This window comes from Peromyscus californicus, unplaced genomic scaffold (genome assembly GCF_007827085.1).
Source record: "Peromyscus californicus insignis strain IS unplaced genomic scaffold, ASM782708v3 Scaffold_22__1_contigs__length_63687245, whole genome shotgun sequence".
In the NCBI taxonomy this organism is placed as follows: domain Eukaryota; kingdom Metazoa; phylum Chordata; class Mammalia; order Rodentia; family Cricetidae; genus Peromyscus; species Peromyscus californicus.
Window position 1 is genome coordinate 51,179,117 of NW_026294525.1, and position 19,084 is coordinate 51,198,200.

Below are 19,084 nucleotides of genomic sequence, written 5' to 3' on the forward strand. Positions count from 1 at the left end.
TAATTCAGAGGAAAAACCCAAAAACATTAGTAAAGAAAAATGTAGGAATTAACACCCCCTAAATTTTTAAAAAATGTTTAAGGTTGAAGAGTGTTTTACATTTGTACTTCCTAGTAGGAAAACATTATCTGAATGAAGACTCTAATAGCAAACCACTGTAAAATGCTTCAGCCGCAGTTGATGCAGAAGGGTAGGGGTAATCTTCGAAGCACTCCAGCTCTACCGATGTGGTCAGAGGTACACTGGTTTGTATTATTGCAGCATCCAGTAAGTAAGCTAAGCTGCTCTTCATTCAGCAAGGGCTCTGTTTAACATTATGCTTGACCTCCAAACTTGGCTGACAATTTACTGATAAGATTCATAACCTTTGGGTTGCTCTAATATTTTGACATATTTGCTGGGTTCTGGGCCACATCCTGGAAAGCCACCATGACTTCTGGATCCTGCAATGGCTGCAAGAACCTCTGGATCACTGAGGATTTCATTGAGTCCAGGCATTCCTGCCATTCCAGGCATGCCCGCTCCCATTCCAGGCATTCCCCCAGGAAAACTACCTGGAAAAGAGCCATATTGAGCTCCGGACTGGCTTCTGGCTTCTTCTTCCCTCTGTGCTCTCTCATGCTCTTCTCGAGCCTTCTTCACCCTTTCTATCCTTTCTTTTATCTCTCGCTCTTCACGCTTTCGCTCATATTTTCTCCGATGTTTAGCAATTTTTTGAGCCCAAGGTTGAACCTCTTTCAGCATTACACTGGCATCCTCGTCATAATCCAGTTTCCAGGCAAGGGCAAGATCATGAGCTGCTTCTTTCCAGTGACCCAGAAGTCTGTGTGCTTTCCCTTGCCATTTGTATGGCTGAGCTGAATCAGGGTTTATTGCAATGGCTCTGTCACAATCTCGGATGGCAGGGTTTGGCTTCTTGACGAACACACTGGCTCTCTTGGCATATAGGATTGCCAAGCAAGGGTTTAGCTTGACGGCATCAGTGAACAAGTCAATGGCTTTCTGCAGCTCACCGTCGTTTAGGGCCTCAATAGCAGCCCTCTTCTTTTCATTTGCTTGATCCATCATCTCCTCAGTGATCTCTGCATTATCATCTCCCATCTCTTGAGGGACATCAGTGTCTGGCTCAATTACACCCTCACAGTCAATTTCTAGATCACTCTCCTCACTTGACAGTTCATCCGTCTTTATGTTTTCCTCTGTCTTAGTATCTCTTTTTTCTTCCTTGGTATTTTCGTCTGTCTTAGTTTTATGAGTAGCAGGTGGTACTTTACCCCCCATGCTCTCCACCCACTCCCTCAGGAAACGCATTTCCTCGGTGTGCAGGACACTCGGATCCTGCTTACACATCTTCACGAAGGCCCGAAGCTCGCTCACTGTGCGGAGATCCATGGTCGGGAGGCAGGAGGCGGTGGGCGGCAGCGGAGACCCGAGGCCAGGTCCGGGCGCGGCTCAACATGACTGAGTAGAAGGGGGCAGCTGCCGCGAGGCAGAACCGCATTAACACTTTTCTCCTGGGAGATACCATGTCATCTTCAGCATGTGCTGGTGCAGTTTTCCTTATGCCCCATCTCAAAGGACACATTGCTTGAATGTTTTCTCCATTTACCTGACTGGTAGTCATTGCCCAGTCCTCTTTTCTAATGGCATTTTCTGTGGGATAATTTATGTAATTACCCTTTTCTGTGAAAATTTACTTTTCACAACTAGATATGAAGTGGCTGGAGAAGAGCGGCTCTGGCAAAAAGCAGAGTATTGTCTTTGGAATTTGTAAAAGTAACTGAGTCCTGAGTGGACAGTCCTAAACACATATGCAAGTGGACAACATTAAGTGGACTCAGCAGGCTGTAATTATATATGCATGTGTTTGTATGTATATATATGCGTGTGTATAAAAATAATAATTATAGAAAGGGTCATGAAGTTTAGAGGGAGTTTAGGAGACATGGCAGAATTTGGAAGGAAAAGACTGCGGGTAGAAATGATAAAAATACAGTACTCATGACTAAAATTCTAAAAAAAAATTAATAAAATAAATGTGACGCTAGTTTGAATGATCTCCAGGGACAGTGGCTTAAAGTTACTTTGTGTAGCATATAGAAAAGGCCTCTGGGTTTCTGAATGTCTAGTGAACATCATGCTGCTGTCTTTCCCTGGAAGCTCAGGAACATGGCAGGGTTTGCATGACTCAAGTTCTCAGAGGGATGAGGGCAATTAGCATTTAGTTTTTCTCTAATATTTTCTCCTGTTACTACATGACACTGTCTGGCCATGTAAAGCCAGAAGAAAGACAGTGTTACAACCTCCTTTTTTAAAAGCAGAAAACCTTCAAACTCAAATTATTGCACTGGGCAAAATAATTTAAAAATATTAATTAATTGTTAAAAAGCAAGATAGTAATCCCATTTTATCGCTGTCTTTGGGGGCCTAAGCAGGGAGCGACACATTTGAGGCCAGTCTGTGTTTAAAAACAAAATAAAAAAATAAGCCCTAGTAACTTGATGATCAAACTCTCTTCCAAATGTTTGGCAATGACCCCTTTCTACATTCTTCATATGCTCTATCTTTAAATCCACATTTGAAATCTAAATTCTAAATAGTGAGAACAATAACTTTAAAAATAGCACAGAAAAAAGCAGATTTTAACCTCCCATATGTTTTGGCTCCAGATTTCCCCACTTGTCAGCCACAGGTGTATAACTCAGAATTTTTATGTTCTGACAGCTTTGGACTCACTACTGTTTCTCCATCCTCACTGTAAAATAAAGATGGAAAAGATTCTAAGTTTAAAAAATATTAAGAATTTCACAAGGAGGGCAACAGAGCATGAGACCAAACTGCAGTGTCTTGTGGGTGGTGCCTGTGTTCTTCCGCAGGCTCCTTCACACTAACTAGCACCCACTCCTCAATGGCTCAGCTAAAGATTATATTTTATGTAATAGTGAAAACTCCACTATTAAAACTCCAATTCATAGATCAGCATCTCTGGGGATACATTGAAGGCCTCCATTTATAACTTCAGCTATGAAAATTGGTATAAAGTTTTTTATATATGGTGGCAGCTAGAACCTGACTCATAGGCCATTTCCTTGTGACATCATTATACTGACATCTCCCACCCCTACCCCGCCTCTTTTCAGGCTCTCCTGCTCCTTTGTCAAAGATAATGTGTCTGCCTTTTCATCTGCATAATACTGTGAGATCAATTTCTGTTATATTTGTGGTATCTATTAAATGATTTTCAGTGAATGAATATTTTATTAGAGAGATACTAACATGATTAACTAATGGAGAATAATGGTAGAAAAAAAGAAAGTAAAGACAAATACCTTGGATAACAATTTGAAAATAAAAACATTATTAGAAGAAGATACAATAAGCTAAATAAGATAATTGAGATATGATAACTGAATATGTTATTTTTATTGGTAGTAATTTAGCAACACAATAGACACAATTCTGTCCTTATGAGGAAATTCATTTTGTTATTCATAGTAAACTTTCTGTGCTGAGAAAGAATCAGAGAAAAATAAACATGGCAGAATGTTTAGACAGAATTATGAGAACAACATTTTCCTATGACGGTGGATTTCCCTGGGAGTAAATTGTAGTGGAGAACCCTTCTGGAAGGAATTGCAGATGGTATGAGAATATGGGCAGTGTTTTCCTGTAACAAATAATGAAATGTAATTTTCCTAAGTGTCAGGAAAACCATAGTCTCACAATCTAGTTAGTACTAAATAGTCAGATTCACATTGTTAATATAGCATATCAACAGCTTTCTAAAATTATTATCCCCAAAGCCTGTACCCAATATAAATACTGTACATATAAGTAGCTCTTATTGTATTGTGTACACAATATACCACATTAATTTGGGGCACGGCATGAGTTATTATTCGCAGCTTTGCCTTTGAAAAGTTTTCCCCAAAACTAAGACCAGAAGACCAGATACATGCTTTAAAGTTGGTTTAATATGTGTTTTTTTCTTTTTTAAAAAAAAAGTTATCATATCAGCCACGGATTCCCTTGTTCTCCCCCCTCCTGCGCCACCCCCCCCCACCCCCCGCCTTCCCCCCAGCCCACCCCCCATTCCCATCTCCTCCATGGCAAAGACTCCCCTGAGGATTGAGTTCAACTTGGTAGATTCAGTCCAGGCAGGTCCAGTCCCCTCCTCCCAGGCTGAGCCAAGTGTCCCCGTATAAGCCCCAGGTTCCAAACAGCCAGCACATGCACTGAGCACAGGTCCCTGTCCCACTGCCTGGGTGCCTCCCAAACAGATCAAGCTAATCAACTGTCTCACTTATCCAGAGGGCCTGATCCAGTTGGGGGTTCCTCAGTCATTGGTTCATAGTTCATGTGTTTCCATTCGTTTGGCTATTTGTCCCTGTGCTTTTTCCAAACTTGGTCTCAACAATTCTCGCTCATACAAACTCTCCTCTTTCTCGCCAATTGGACTCCTGAAGCTCCACCTGGGGCCTGGCCATGGATCTCTTCATCTGGTTCCCTCAGTCATTGGATGAGGTTTCTAGCACGACAATTAGGGTGTTTGGCCATCCTATCACCAGAGTAGGTCAGTTCGGGCTGTCTCTCGACCATTGCCAGTAGTCTATTGTGGGGGTGTCTTTGTGGATTTCTGTGGACCTCTCTGGCACTTTGCTTCTTCCTATTCTCATGTGGTCTTCATTTTCATGGTCTCTTATTCCTTGTTCTCCCTCTCTGTTCTTGATCCATCTGGGATCTCCCGCTCCCCTAAGCTCTATTTCCCTCGACCCTAGCCCTTCATTACCCCCACTCATGTCCAGGCTGTTCATACAGATCTCATTCCATTTCTCTGTCATTGGGCAATCCCCGTGTCTTTCTTGGGGTCCTGTTTTCCAGGTAGCCTCCCTGGTGATGTGAGTAGCAGTCCAGTCATCCTTGTTCCCCATCTAGTATCCTCCTATGAGTGAGTACATACCATGTTTGTCATTCTGAGTCTGGGTTACCTCACTCAGGCTGATTTTTTTCCAGATCCATCCATTTGCCTGCAAACCTCATGATGTCATTGTTTTTCTCTGCTGAGTAGTATTCCATTGTGTATGTGTACCACATTTTATTTATCCATTCTTCAGTTGAAGGGCATCTAGGTTGTTTCCAGGTTCTGGCTATTACAAACAATGCTGATATGAACATAGCTGAGCAAATGCCCTTGTGTTATGATTGAGCATTCCTTGGGCATATGCCCAAGAGTGGTATAGCTGGATCTTGGGGGAGATGGATTCCCAATTTTCTAAGAAAGTGCCATATTGATTTCCAAAGTGGTTGTACAAGCTTGCATTCCCACCGGCAGTGGAGGAGAGTTCCCCCAGCTCCACATCCTCTCCAGCATAAGGTATCTTCAGTGTTTTTGATCTTAGCCATTCTGACAGGCGTAAGGTGGTATCTCAGAGTTGTTTTGATTTGCATTTCCCTGATGATTAGGGATGTTGAGCAATTCCTTAAATGTCTCTCAGCCATTTGAGTTTCCTCTGTTGAGAATTCTCTGTTTAGTTCTATAGCCCATTTCTTAATTGGACTGTTGGGCATTTTGATGTCTAATTTCTTGAGTTCTTTATATATTCTGGATATCAACCCTCTGTCAGATGTGGGGTTGGTGAAGACCTTTTCCCATTCTGTAGGCTGTCGCTTTGCCTTGTTGACCGTATCCTTTGCTCTACAAAAGCTTCTCAGTTTCAAGAGGTCCCATTGATTGATTGTTTCTCTCAGTGTCTGTGCTACTGGTGTTATATTTAGGAAGTGATCTCCTATGCCAATGCGTTCAAGACTACTTACTACTTTCTCTTCTAGCGGGTTCAGAGTAGCTGGATTTATGTTGAGGTCCTTGATCCACTTGGACTTAAGTTTTGTGCACGGTGACAGATATGGATCTATTTGCAGCCTTCTACACGTTGATATCCAGTTATGCCAGCACCTTTTGTTGAAGATGATTTTTTTTCCATTGTATAGTTTTGGCTTCTTTGTCAAAAATTATATGTTCCTAGGTGTACAGATTAATGTCAGGGTCTTCAATTCAATTCCATTGGTCCACATGTCAGTTTTTATGCCAGTACCAAGCTGTTTTTATTACTGTAGCTCTATTGTAGAACTTGAGGTCAGGGATGGTGATACCTCCAGAGTCATGCTGTTTTATTGTATATTCTTTAGGCTATTCTGGTTTTTTTTTGTTTTTCCATATGAAGTTGAGTATTATTCTTTCCAGGTCTGTGAAGAATTGTGTTGGTATTTTGATAGGGATTGCACTGAATCTGTAGATTGCTTTTGGTAAGATTGCCATTTTTACTATGTTAATCCTGCCAATCCCTGAGCATGGGAGATCTTTCCATTTTCTGAGATCTTCTTCAATTTCTTTTTTCAGGGACTTAAAGTTCTTGTCATATAGGTCCTTCACTTGCTTGGTTAGTGTTACCCCAAAGTATTTTATATCATTTGTGACTATTGTAAACGGTGATGTATCTCTGATATCCTTCTCAGCCTCTTTGTCAAATGTATATAGGAGGGCTACTGATTTTTTTGAGTTGATCTTGTATCCTGCTATGTTGCTGAAGGTGTTTATAAGCTGTATCAGTTCCTTGGTTGGATCTTTGTATAGTATACTCAAGTATACTATCATGTCATCTGCAAATAGGGAAAGCTTGACTTCTTCCTTTCCAATTTGTATCCCCTTAATCTCCTTATGTTGTCTTATTGCTCTGGCTAGAACTTCAAGTACTATATTGAATAAGTATGGGGAGAGAGGGTAGGCTTGCCTTGTTCCTGATTTTAGTGGAATCACTTTGAGTTTCTCTCCATTTAATTTGATGTTGGCTGTTGGCTTGCTGTAAATTGCCTTTATTATGTTTAGGTATGTTCCCTGTATTCCTGATCGTTCCAAGACCTTTATCATGAAGGGGTGTTGGATTTTGTCAAATGCATTTTCCGCATCTAGTGAGATGATCACATGGTTTCTTTCTTTTATTTTGTTTATATGGTGTATTACATTGACAGACTTTCGTATGCTGAACCACCCTTGCATCACTGGGATGAAGTCTACTTGATCATGATGAATAATTGTTTTGATGTGTTCTTGGAGTCTGTTTGCCAGTATTTTATTGAGTATTTTTCATCAATGTTCATGAGGGAAATCGGTCTGTAGTTCTCTTTCTTTGTTGTATCCTTGTTTGGTTTAGGAATCAGGGTAATTGTAGCCTCATAGAAGGAGTTTGGTACTGTTCCTTCTGTTTCTATTGTGTGGAACAATTTAAAGAGTATTGGTATTAACTCTTCTTTGAAGATCTGGTAGAATTCTGTGCTGAAACCATCTGGTCCTGGGCTTTTTTTGGTTGGGAGACTTTTAATGACTGATTCTATTTCTTTAAGGGAAATATTTAAATAGTTTATCTGGACTTGATTTAACTTAGGTATGTGGTACCTATCCAGAAAATTATCCATTTCTTTTAGATTTTCCAGTTGTGTGGAGCAGAGGTTTTGAAGCATGACCTGATGATTCTCTGGATTTCCTCATTGTCTGTTGTTATGTCCCCATTTTCATTTCTGATTTTGTTAATTTGGATGTTCTCTCTCTGTCTTTTGGTTTGGATAAGGGCTTGTCTATCTTGTTGATTTTCTCAAAGAACCAACTCTTTGTTTCAGTAATTTTTTGTATTGTTCTCTTTGTTTCTATTTTATTGATTTCAACCCTCAATTTGATAATTTCCTGGCGTCTATTCTTCCTGGGAGACTTTGCTTCTTCTTGTTCTAGAGCTTTCAGGTGTGCTGTTAAGTCACTAGTGTGAGATTTCTTCAACTTCTTTATGTGGGTATTTAGTGCTATGAATTTCTCTCTTAGCACTGCTTTCATAGTGTCCCATAAGTTTGGGTATGTGTTGTCTTCATTTTCATTGATCTCTAGGAAGTCTTTAATTTCTTTATTTCTTCCTTAACCCATTGGTGATTCTGTTGAGCATTATTCAGTTTCCATGAGATTGTAGGTTTTCTGTAGTTTTTGTTGTTGTTGAAATTTAACTTTAAACCATGGTGGTCTGATAGAATGCAGGAGGTTATTCCAATTGTTTTGTGTCTGTTGAGATTTGCTTTGTGGCCAAGTATGTGGTCGATTTTAGAGAAGGTTCCATGGGGTGCTGAGAAGAAGGTATATTCTTTTTTGTTAGGATGGAATATTCTGAAGATATCAATTAAGTCCATTTGAGTCATAATATCAGTTAAGTCCTTTATTTCTCTGTTTAGTTTCGATTTGGGAGATCTGTCTAGTGGTGAAAGTGGGGTGTTGAAGTCTCCCACTATTAATGTGTGGCGTTTTATATGTGGTTTAAGCTTTAGTAATGTTTCTTTTACATATGTGGGTGCCCTTGTGTTTGGGGCATAAATGTTCAGAATTGAAACTTCATTTTGGTGGATCTTTCCTGTGATGAGTATGTAATGCCCTTCTTGTTCTCTTTTGATTGATTTTAGTTTGAAGTCTATTTTGCTACACCCGCTTGCTTTAAGACCAATTGATTGGAAAGTCTTTTCCCAGCCTTTTATTCTTAGGTAGTGTCTATCTTTGAATTTGAGGTGTGTGTCTTGTATGCAGCAGAAAGATGGGTCCTGCTTTTGTATCCATTCTGTAAGCTTGTGTCTTTTTATAGGTGAATTAAGTCCATTGATATTAATGACCAGTGATTGTTCATTCCTGTTATTTTTTGGTGGTAGTGTGTGTACTTCTTTTCTTTGGGGTTTACTGCTGTGGCATTATCTATTGCCTGTGTTTTTGAGTGTGTATCTGACTTCCTTAGGTTGGAATTTTCCTTCTAGTGCTTTCTGTAGGGCTGGGTTTGTGGATAAGTATTGTTTAAATCTGGCTTTGTCTTGGAATGACTTATTCACTCTGTCTATGATGATTGAAAGTTTTGCTGGGTATATTAGTCTAGGCTGGCATCATGGTCTCTTAGTGTCTGCATTACATCTGTCCAGGTTCTTCTGGCTTTCAAAGTCTCCATTGAGTAATCGGGTGTTATTTTGATAGGTTTGCCTTTATAAGTCACTTGGCCTTTTTCCTTTGCTGCTCTTAATATTCTTTCTTTATTCTGTACGTTTAGTTGTTTAATTGTTATGTGGCGAGGGGCCTTTTTTGGGGGGTCTAGTCTGTTCTATAGGCTTCTTGTATCTTCATAGGCATTTCCTTCTTTAATTTGGGAAAGTTTTCTTCTATGATCTTGTTGAATATATTTTCTGTGCCTTTGAGTTGGTATTCTTCTCTTTCCTCTATCCCTATTATTCGTAGGTTTGGTCTTTTCATGGTGTCCCAAAGTTCTTGGACATTTTGGGCCATGACTTTATTGGCTTTAGTGTTTTCTTTGACTGATGAATCTATTTCTTCTACCGTATATTCAATGCCAGACATCCTCTCTTCCATCTCTTGCGTTCTGTTGGTTATACTTGCATCTGAAGTTCCTGTTTGTTTACTCAGATTTTTTATTTCCAGCATTCCCTCTGTTGGTGTCTTCTTTTTTTCTATTTCCCTTTTCAGGTCTTGAACTGTTTCCTTCATCTGTTTCATTGCTTTTTCATGATTTTCTTTCAGGGCTTTATTGTTTTCTTCTGCTTTATTTGTCCTTTCCTCTAGTTTTTTTTTATAGCTTTCTTCCCATTTTTTATTTGTCTTTTCCTCAATTTCATTTGTGATTTCTTCTATATAAGCCTCTACCCTCTTCATGATGTTATTCATAAGGTTGCTTTCTTCTGCTTCTTCCATTTTGTGATGTTCAGGTCTAGCTGTTGGAAGAGGGCTAGGTTCTGTTGATGCTGTATTGCTCTTCATTTTGTTGTATGTACTTCTGCCTTGACGTCTGCCCATCTCCTTGTGGTTCGTTCTTGGTCTTATCAGTGCAGTTGGTCCAGACAGAGCTGACAGATTCAGGAAGCCTCTCTCTCTTGTCCAGATGGGAGCTCTGGAGCGGGATGGGAGCTCTTGTCCAGATAGGAGGTCCAGGGCAGGATGGGAGCTGGGGGCTGGTCTCTAAGTCTCAGAAAGTGGCTGGGGTCTTGGGCAGATGGGCATGGGGGCAGGGCGTGGAGATTGCAGGGTCTGCTGGGGGGGGGGGTCTTGGAGAAGGGGAGCCTTCCTGGTAGGAGTGAAGGGGATCCTGCCCGATGGCCAGAACCTGGGGCCAAGTTGAGCAGGTCTTCCCCAGAATGGCTGGTGCCCAGGGATGGGATCTAGGGGCAGGTCTCTCTAGGTCTGAGCCCAGACACCCACCTTGTGTGCAGATGAGAGGTCCGGGGCAGGAAGGGAGCTCTAATATGTGTTTTTATCTAGAGGAACAGATAAAATGATAAAATGAATCTGCATATATATATAAATATACATATATATAGATAGATAGATAGATTCATTTTATGTGTGTGTGTGTGTGTGTGTGTGTGTGTATACACACACACACACACACACACATACACACATATGAAAGGGATGTATTAGAATGGTTCATAGGTTATAGCACAGGTAGTCCAACCAATGAAAGGTTCAAGAATCCCAGAGTTAGCCGGGCAGTGGTGGCATACGCCTTTAATCCCAGCACTTGGGAGGCAGAGCCAGGTGAATCTCTGTGAGTTCAAGGCCAGCCTTGGCTACAGAGCAAGATCAAGGACAGGCACCAACACTACACAGAGAAACTCTGTCTCAAAAAGCCAATAATAATAATAGTCCAGGAGTTGTTCAGCTCACGTGGTTGGATGTTTTAGCTGGTCTACAGTATACACAGGAATCCCAAAGAGTAGGATCTAATGCCAGTGAAGAAATGAACTTGCTAGCTAGAGTAAGTGCAAGAAGCAAACAGAACAAACTTCCTTCTTCCATATCCTTATAATAGCCTGTCAGCACAAGGTGTGACTCAGATTATAGGTGTATCTTCCCACCTGGAAGGATCTGGATTAAAGTGGGTCTTCCTACTTTAAATGACTTAAGAAAAAATTCTGTCAGAGAAGTTAAAATATTTTTTATTTATTTTTCATCATGGGGTTTTTGAATTCATATACCCACATGCATGTATCAAAACTTGAAATTGCATGTTTTAGAATGTGGTAATTTGGTAATCATCCTTGGCAATTTTTATGTTACTATCTGTTATAAGCTAGATGATTGTGCTTATTTAAATCACAAAGATGTCAAATGAAAACATATCTTACTATGCAGATTTTTTTATAGTTTCACTTTTAGATATATCATACTTGAAGAGTTCTAACGAGACTTAAAATTTTGTCCATTATTTCAGTGGGACAGGCAGTGATGATATAGCTATGTTTCTTATTAAGCAAAAATACATCTCTTTTAGAAATCATCTTCTATGCTATCTGCTTTTCTTCATGAGGATTCACAAGATTTGTTTTGTGGATTTTATCATTTAAAAAAAGTTTTGCCTGTAATAAAATTAGACATCCATAAACATTTGCTTTGGAAATAAGCTTTAGTTCAGTTGCCTGCTGTTCCTGCTTTTTAATTATATATATATATATATATATATATATATATATATATATGTATGTAATACATACGATGTATTTTATATGTTGTATATATATATATATATGATAGGTGGCTGTAGACCATGAAACCTAGAACAGAGAACATGAGCAGGAAAATAGATCTTAAAGATATTGGACAGAGGAAGCAGACTAGAACATGGAAGGGAATTACTGTAGGGAGGGATGTGAGAGGGCAGGGCCAAAAAAGGCAAACTGCATATGTACCATAATGAAGTCCATTATTTTGTATGCTAACAAAAATGAAAATAATATGAAGCAGAGCTTAAAAGCATGATAGGAAAGCAAATAACCTTGCTTACTTATATTGCAAAGTAGAAGAGAGTTTTAAATACTTAGTCTCAGAACTTGGGCATGGGTGGACAGAGAGAATCTGGGAAAATGGACATTAGTAAAAGTCTTCTTGGCATCCTAACCTTCCTCATAGAAATGTGACCCTACACTTGCATTTTTTGAGGACCCACGGGGAAATACTTCTTCTTCAGTTTTGTCAGGTGATGCATATCAGTCCCAGAGCTGACTCAGCAGCACCATTGCCCCACCCCCACCCCCCAGCTCTGTGCTTCCCAGTCATCTCCTGCTGCTTTTTGTACTTTACACCTTGTAAAGTGGGTTTTCACACTCTCAAAAATGTAGTTTTCTCTCCTATTATTTATGACAGTATTTTCTGTGTGAGAAAAGTTGTAGAATGTAAAGATATAAGATATAAAGCTTAGAAGTGGGATAGATATAGCTGGGCAGTGGTGGCACATGCCTTTAATCCCAGCACTCAGGAGGCAGAGGCAGGCAGATCTCTGTGAGTTCAAGGCCAGCTTGGTCTCCAAAGTGAGTTCCAGGAAAAAAAAAGTGGGATAGATGTAAGTGATTTTAAGGAAAGTATAAACGGTTAACCTCTATCTTAGCACATAAAACATTATCATTGTTATTAGATTTTTTTTTTCCCATTTGCTCCATGGAGATGCCATGTTGTTTTAGAGTTTTCTCAGTCTTACTGAAATGTCATGTACCATCAATGAATCATTCAGAATGTTTTGATACTTATGTGCAAGTAGGTTCTCAGTTGATTGTCACTATTCAGATTAAAAATATTTTGGTTATAAGATAAATTCAGATATACTAGGCTACATGAATATTACTCCTTATTTTCCAAAATACGTGATATATAGGGCAGAAAATTATGTGTGCTGAGGTTCGTCAGAATTCTCTAAATGTGTCCAGTGCTTTCTCTCAAGAAATATACTTTATGGAAACACTCCATTTCTGATGATTAATGAAGCAACGTGGGCATGTAAATAATACTGATGTTATAAATAAGAATTTAAAATCCCTCACTGGTCTATATCTTTATAAGGACATATTTTTCTGCATTATTTTCTTTCCTAGGCAATAGAGGAATACTTAAAGTGCATATGCATTTAATGCATCTTGAATTAAATATGCTAACTAGTTTAGTATTACCAAGTATTATACACATATCCTATCAAAATTAATTTTCATTTTTATTTCCCCTAGTTTTGAATAGCATGGTATGACAACTATTTCACAGGGCCAACATTTGGAAAAGAATTTGAACCCAAGATAAGAGCTGAGGAACATATAAATTATAGATTTTTAAATTATTAGAAGTTTTTATTATATTTAAATAAAACATTTTGTTCTTTTCAGCCTTAAACATATTTCACTTCCAGGAACTCATTTTAGTCTCATTCTGTACCACCTCCCAGTCTAATGCAGATAAAAATGTATGAGCTATTGGTGGGTTCCTTAAAATTGGGCTTGACAGTGGAAATGCTGAAAAATCCTTATTACCCATGCCAGCAGAATGGAATGCTTTTACTTCTAGCAAATGCTGATGTGCAGATTTGAGAGCACATGAGAAATTGGTAAACTTGCCCAGGAGAGTTTTATCATACTATTCAATGGACTTGGTGTGCGATACAGTAATTGCTTCTGGTACCATTTTTCTTTCTTTTACATGAAGTTATTATTTATCCATACGTCATGTGAAACAGAGAAAGAGAGTGTAAAGGAGAGTCATAACTTGATGTAAAACTATCATTGACACAGTGTAGCTGGAGATAGGAACCATAGCTGGAAAACTGTGTCTTACTTATCAGAATTACATATGGGAACAGCAACGTTTGACATTGTGGAGAATCATAAACACTAACAATTAACATGTGGCCTAAACTTTTCTCTAGTTATGTGCAAAGGTATTTAAAAATTTTTTAATCACCTAGGAATAAATAAATTTATTTCTCTATGACATTAGTTTTTTTTATTGTCCTGTAGATAGAATAAATTAATAGGTAGAATGGCCAATTGTACAATTGGATGGATGAGATTAAGTGGCTTAAAACTTCTGGTTATTTAGCTATTTTAATTTCTTACATATGTCCTTTATATACCTTACACACTCCATGTTTATCATTAATTATTATCATATTTTCTAGTATATCCAAAATATTCATTTTGTTTTAAAAACATACCATTAATATTTTAGAACAAAAATTTAAAATTGTCCCAGTTATGACTTAATTATGTCCCAATTATGACTTAATTATAACAGTGGAAAATAGTAGAAATAACATGTATTGCTACCTCAACCTGATAAATAACTTCTGCTGTTTTCACAAATTCTTAAAATACTTTTATGATTAAAAAAGATACGCTCTTATTTAGGAAAGGGTGTTAATTTATCATCTAGAAAATTAATTTTCTGTATTATATATTTATTCCTTACTCTCTTCTGTAATGAAGTCTTGATTATACTGTTCAATAAATAATACCATTTTGCATATAGTATAACCCCATGTCTAATCCCGGTTGATTAAAAAATCATAAAGCAATACAACATGTATTCAGTCATATAATGAGTTATGCATAATTGTGCGTTCACATGAAGTTTGGAAATGATTACTAAAGAAAAATTAATAGGGAGGCTCATGCTGATGAGTTCCAGGAATATGAATAACTGTGTATATGCTGGCTGCTGGTCTTTGGCAGAAATATAAAAAAAATTCTTAGCATCTTCCCTTTCAGTTTGCTTTCTGTAAAATGGAAATTATATCACCACTGATATTATGTACTCATTATAAGAAATAAATAATTAAAGTACTTAGGGCAGGGCCAAGCAATAAGTAAGTGCTTGGGAAAATGTCAGCTCGCATTATTGCTTAGTTCATAGAACTTAACAAGATACCTAATCTTTTGAATAAAAACAACTAAACATCATTTATTTATATGCAAATCATATAATGATTAAAATCAGAGTATGAAGTTTATAGAATTAATTAACTATGCTTACATGATTCTTTTGACTATTATTCTAACTATATAGAATTCTTAGACTTTTATCTCCTCTACAAGGGAACATGATTTTCCCCCCTAAATGTTTAACTTTTTAATATTTTTTGTTTTTTGTTGTTGTTTTTAATTAACAAAAAATTTTTACTCATTTTACATGCCAAAGATCCTCCTCTTCCCTTCCTCTGTCCCTCCAGCCTCCCCCTCCTGACTCCCCCCCATTCCCTCCTACAAGAAGATAAGGCCTCCCATGGGGAGGCATTTAGTAGAGGCAGGTCCAAGCCTGTCCCCCTGCCTCAAGGCTGTGAGAGGTGTCCCATCATAGATGTGGGCTCTAAAAGGCCCGCTCATGCACGAGGAATGGATTCTAATCCCACTGCCAGGGGGCCTCTTAAGCAGATCAAGCTACACAACTGTCTCACTATGCAGAGGGTCTAGTATAGCTAGAGTTTTCCTGCCTGGCCCACAGTCAGGACAAATCTCTCTCTCCTGCCAGTCCCACAGCCGCTCACACCCAACCAAGTAAACACAGAGACTTATATTGTTTACAAACTGTATGGCCATGGCAGGCTTCTTGCTAACTGTTCTTACAGCTTAAATTAATCCATTTCTATTAATCTATACCTTGCCACGTGGCTCATGGCTTACCGGCATCTTCACATGCTGTTTCTCATCATGGCGGCTGGCAGTATCTCTCTGACTCAGCCTTTCATTTCCAAGCTTTATTCTTCTCCTTGTCCCGCCTATACTTCCTGCCTAGCCACTGGTCAATCAGTGATTTATTTATTGACCAATCAGCAACACACTTGACATACAGACCATTCCACAGCAGCCTAGTCCAGTCCCATGCAGGCTCCACACCTGTTGATCTAAATTTCTTGAGTTCCCACTAGTTTGGTTTGATTGTCTCTGTAGGTTTCTCCATCATGATCTTGATGCCCCTTGCTCATAGAATGTTTCTTTCCTCTCTTCGACTGGACTCCCAGAGCTTGGCCTGGTATTTGGCTGTGGATCTCTGTATCTGCTTTCATCAGTTACTGGATGTGACTCTATGATGACAGTTAGGGTATTCACCGATCTGATTACTGGGTTAAGCCAGTTCAGGCATCCTCTCCACTATTGCTAGTAGTCTAAACTGGGGTCATCCTTGTAGATTGCTGGCAACTTCCCTAGCATTCAGTTTCTCCCTATCCCCATGATGTCTCACTCTATCATGGTATCTCTTTCATTGCTCTCCCACTCCATACCTGTTCCAGTTCAACCTTCCTGTTCCCTTACATTCTCGTCCCCCATCCCCTACCCTCCATTTCCGAACCCCTTATCCTTAGTTTACTCATGGAGATCTCATCTATTTCCCCTTCCCAAGGCAATATATTCATCCCTCTTTGGATCCTCCTTGTTAACTCGGTTCTCTAGAGCTGTAGGTTGTAGTCTGGTTATCCTTTGCTTTACATTTAGTATCCACTTATGAGTGAGTACATTCCATGTTTGTCCTTCTGAGTCTGGGTTACCTCACTTAGGATGATATTTTCTAGTTCCATCCATTTGTCTGCAAATTTCATGTTGTCATTGTTTTCACTGCTGAGTAGTATTCCATTGTATATATGTACCATATTTTCTTTATCCATTCTCTGGTTGAATACATCTACGTTGTTTCTAGGTTCTGACTATTATGAATAATGCTGCTGTGAACATAGTTGAGCATGTGTCCTTGTGGTATGATTGAGCATTCCTTGGGTATATGTCTAAGAGTGGTATAGCTGGGTCTTGAGGAAGATTGATTCCCAATTTTCTAAGAAACTGCCATACTGATTTCCAATGTGGCTGTACAAGTTTGCAGTCCCACCAACAGTGGAGGAGTGTTCCCCTTTCTCCACATCCTCTCCAACATAAGCTGTCTTTGGTGTTTTTGATGTTAGTGATTCTGACAGGTGTAAGGTGGTATCTCAGAGTCATTTTGATTTGCACTTCCCTGATGACTAAGGCTGTTGAGCAATTCCTTAAATGTCTTTTGCCCATTTGAGATTCTTCTGTTGAGAATTCTCTGTTTAGCTCTGTAGTCCATTTCTTGATTGGATTGTTCAATATTTTCATGTCTAGTTTCTTGTATTCTTTATATATTTTGGAGATCAGCCCTTTGTCAGATGTGGGGTTAGTGAAGATTTTTTCCCATTCTGTAGGCTGTCATTTTGTCCTATTTACTGTGTCCTTTGCCTTACAGAAGCTTCTCAGTTTCAGGAGGTCCCATTTATTAATTGTCACTCTCAGTGTCTGTGCTACTATGATATATTTAGGAAGTGTTTTTTTTTTCTCCCCTAAATGTCTAACTTTTTAATATTTTATATGGATTCAGGAACCATGGATTTGTTAGTACCACAATGTAACCAAGTAGAGGCACTTACATATCTCAGAAGTTTTTAATACTTGTTTTCTTCAGGTTCAGGAACCATAGCTTCTGTTACTGACTCAAGAGTTGATTACCTTAGTCCACTGCAGTAGTTATTTTACCTGTAAACCTCTTATCTCTCTGGCAGTGTTTGGTTCTTTTGATACAGAGTTGACTGTCTTGCCATATAAATTTTCAATATGTAGTGTATATTGATATTTGTGTGTATAGACTAAATACATATGCATCACTTCCCAATATAAAACATGTTTAAACAATATTTAAAGGAAATGGAGGGCCTGGAAAAGATACAATTAAATATGGCTAGAACAGGAATACACAGTGGAAAAAAATGGTATTAACGTTTGGCTGCTTCACATTCTGAAGCATGGCAGTCACATAGAGAGAATGGATTCTTCAGAACTGTGTTTTCTACTATATGGGACTGGAAGGCCAGGGAAGGAAGGGAAGCGTCCTTTCATAGAAAGGTATATACATATTTGTCATACTTGTAGTGATCTATTTGCTCATACAGAATAAATTGTAAACATGATTGTATGATATATGTAAACTTATCCATATTATAGCAACTTATAGTAATCACAAGCATCCAGTTTTTCTTAGAATAAACACAAATATTTAGCTCTGAGCATACTTACAGAATAATATCTGATTCCTATATGTTTTAACTAATGTCACATAAAAACTTACCATTTATAGTTTCTTTCAAATAATCTAGTGTTGTTCAAAGCAACATAGAAAACTTGGGAAAATAATTTTCACAAAATTAAAAATAACAGAACAATAACAGAACAAGTTCAAAGTCCTTTGGCTGTTTTCAGCTGTTCACAGATTTTAGCTTTGAAACTCGAGAAATGTATTTAACCTCACCAGACATTTAAGTGATAACTCTAAATCTGTCATGATAGAACACTATTGAAGTTTTTGAAAACATGTTCAACATCATAGATCACCAGGGAATTCCAAATTGAAACAACAGTGAAATGTCACCACTACCCATTAATAATGTCCAAAAGTATACACCATTGAACATGGTAAGTATTGTCAAGGATTAGAACAACAAGACCCAGAATGCTCCCATTGCTTTGAAATACTGACTATTGTGAACATGGCATTCACTTACCAAAGACACAGCATCCATTTTCTTTGGTATTTACCCAAATAAATTGCTAAGTTATGTGTTGATATCAGATCTGGAATGTATGTATATATGGCAATTTTGTAGGACTTTCCAAAAATTTTAATTTCTATAGCAATTAAATGGACAAATAGCTTAGGTATAATACAATATTACTGAGTCTTAAAGGAAATGGACTACCAAACCTAAAAAGGAATTGAAAGAATCATAACAGCACACTACCAAATGATGTAAAACCAATCTGAAAACTTATATACTGTATTTTTTCATTTATTTATATAAAATTCTGGTAAAGGCAAAACTTTGGACATACTAAAATCTTTAATGGGTAATATGAGTAGAGAGCAATAGTATGACCTGTGCTAATACTATATTCTATCTGCTACTCAAAATATACCATGGTCTGAATTCTATTTGCTCTTATCAAGATTGAATACATTCAGTGTGGGGTAATCACACACACACACACACACACACACACACACACACACACACACACACATACACACAGTCATTCTGATTGCTGTGCTAGAGAGTCACAGCTATTGAGCTTGACTCCTTATATTTCTCATTTCAGTCTGTTCAGCACTCCTCCCTCCCTGCAGTGGATGTCACTTTAAACACAAGGATAGTTGTTCTTTTCATTAGCGTTCCTCTGTCATGTTGATCTTCAT

General features: G+C 38.3%; 1 protein-coding gene and 1 pseudogene across 7 annotated transcripts in view; one reads left to right on the plus strand and one right to left on the minus strand.

Moving 5' to 3' along the window:
• Grik2 (glutamate ionotropic receptor kainate type subunit 2) overlaps positions 1–19,084 on the plus strand; it is a 631,845-nt gene that overhangs the window by 404,780 nt on the left and 207,981 nt on the right. The gene's annotated exons all lie outside the window — the stretch shown is intronic.
• LOC128118632 (hsc70-interacting protein-like) lies at positions 315–1,482 on the minus strand (annotated as a pseudogene).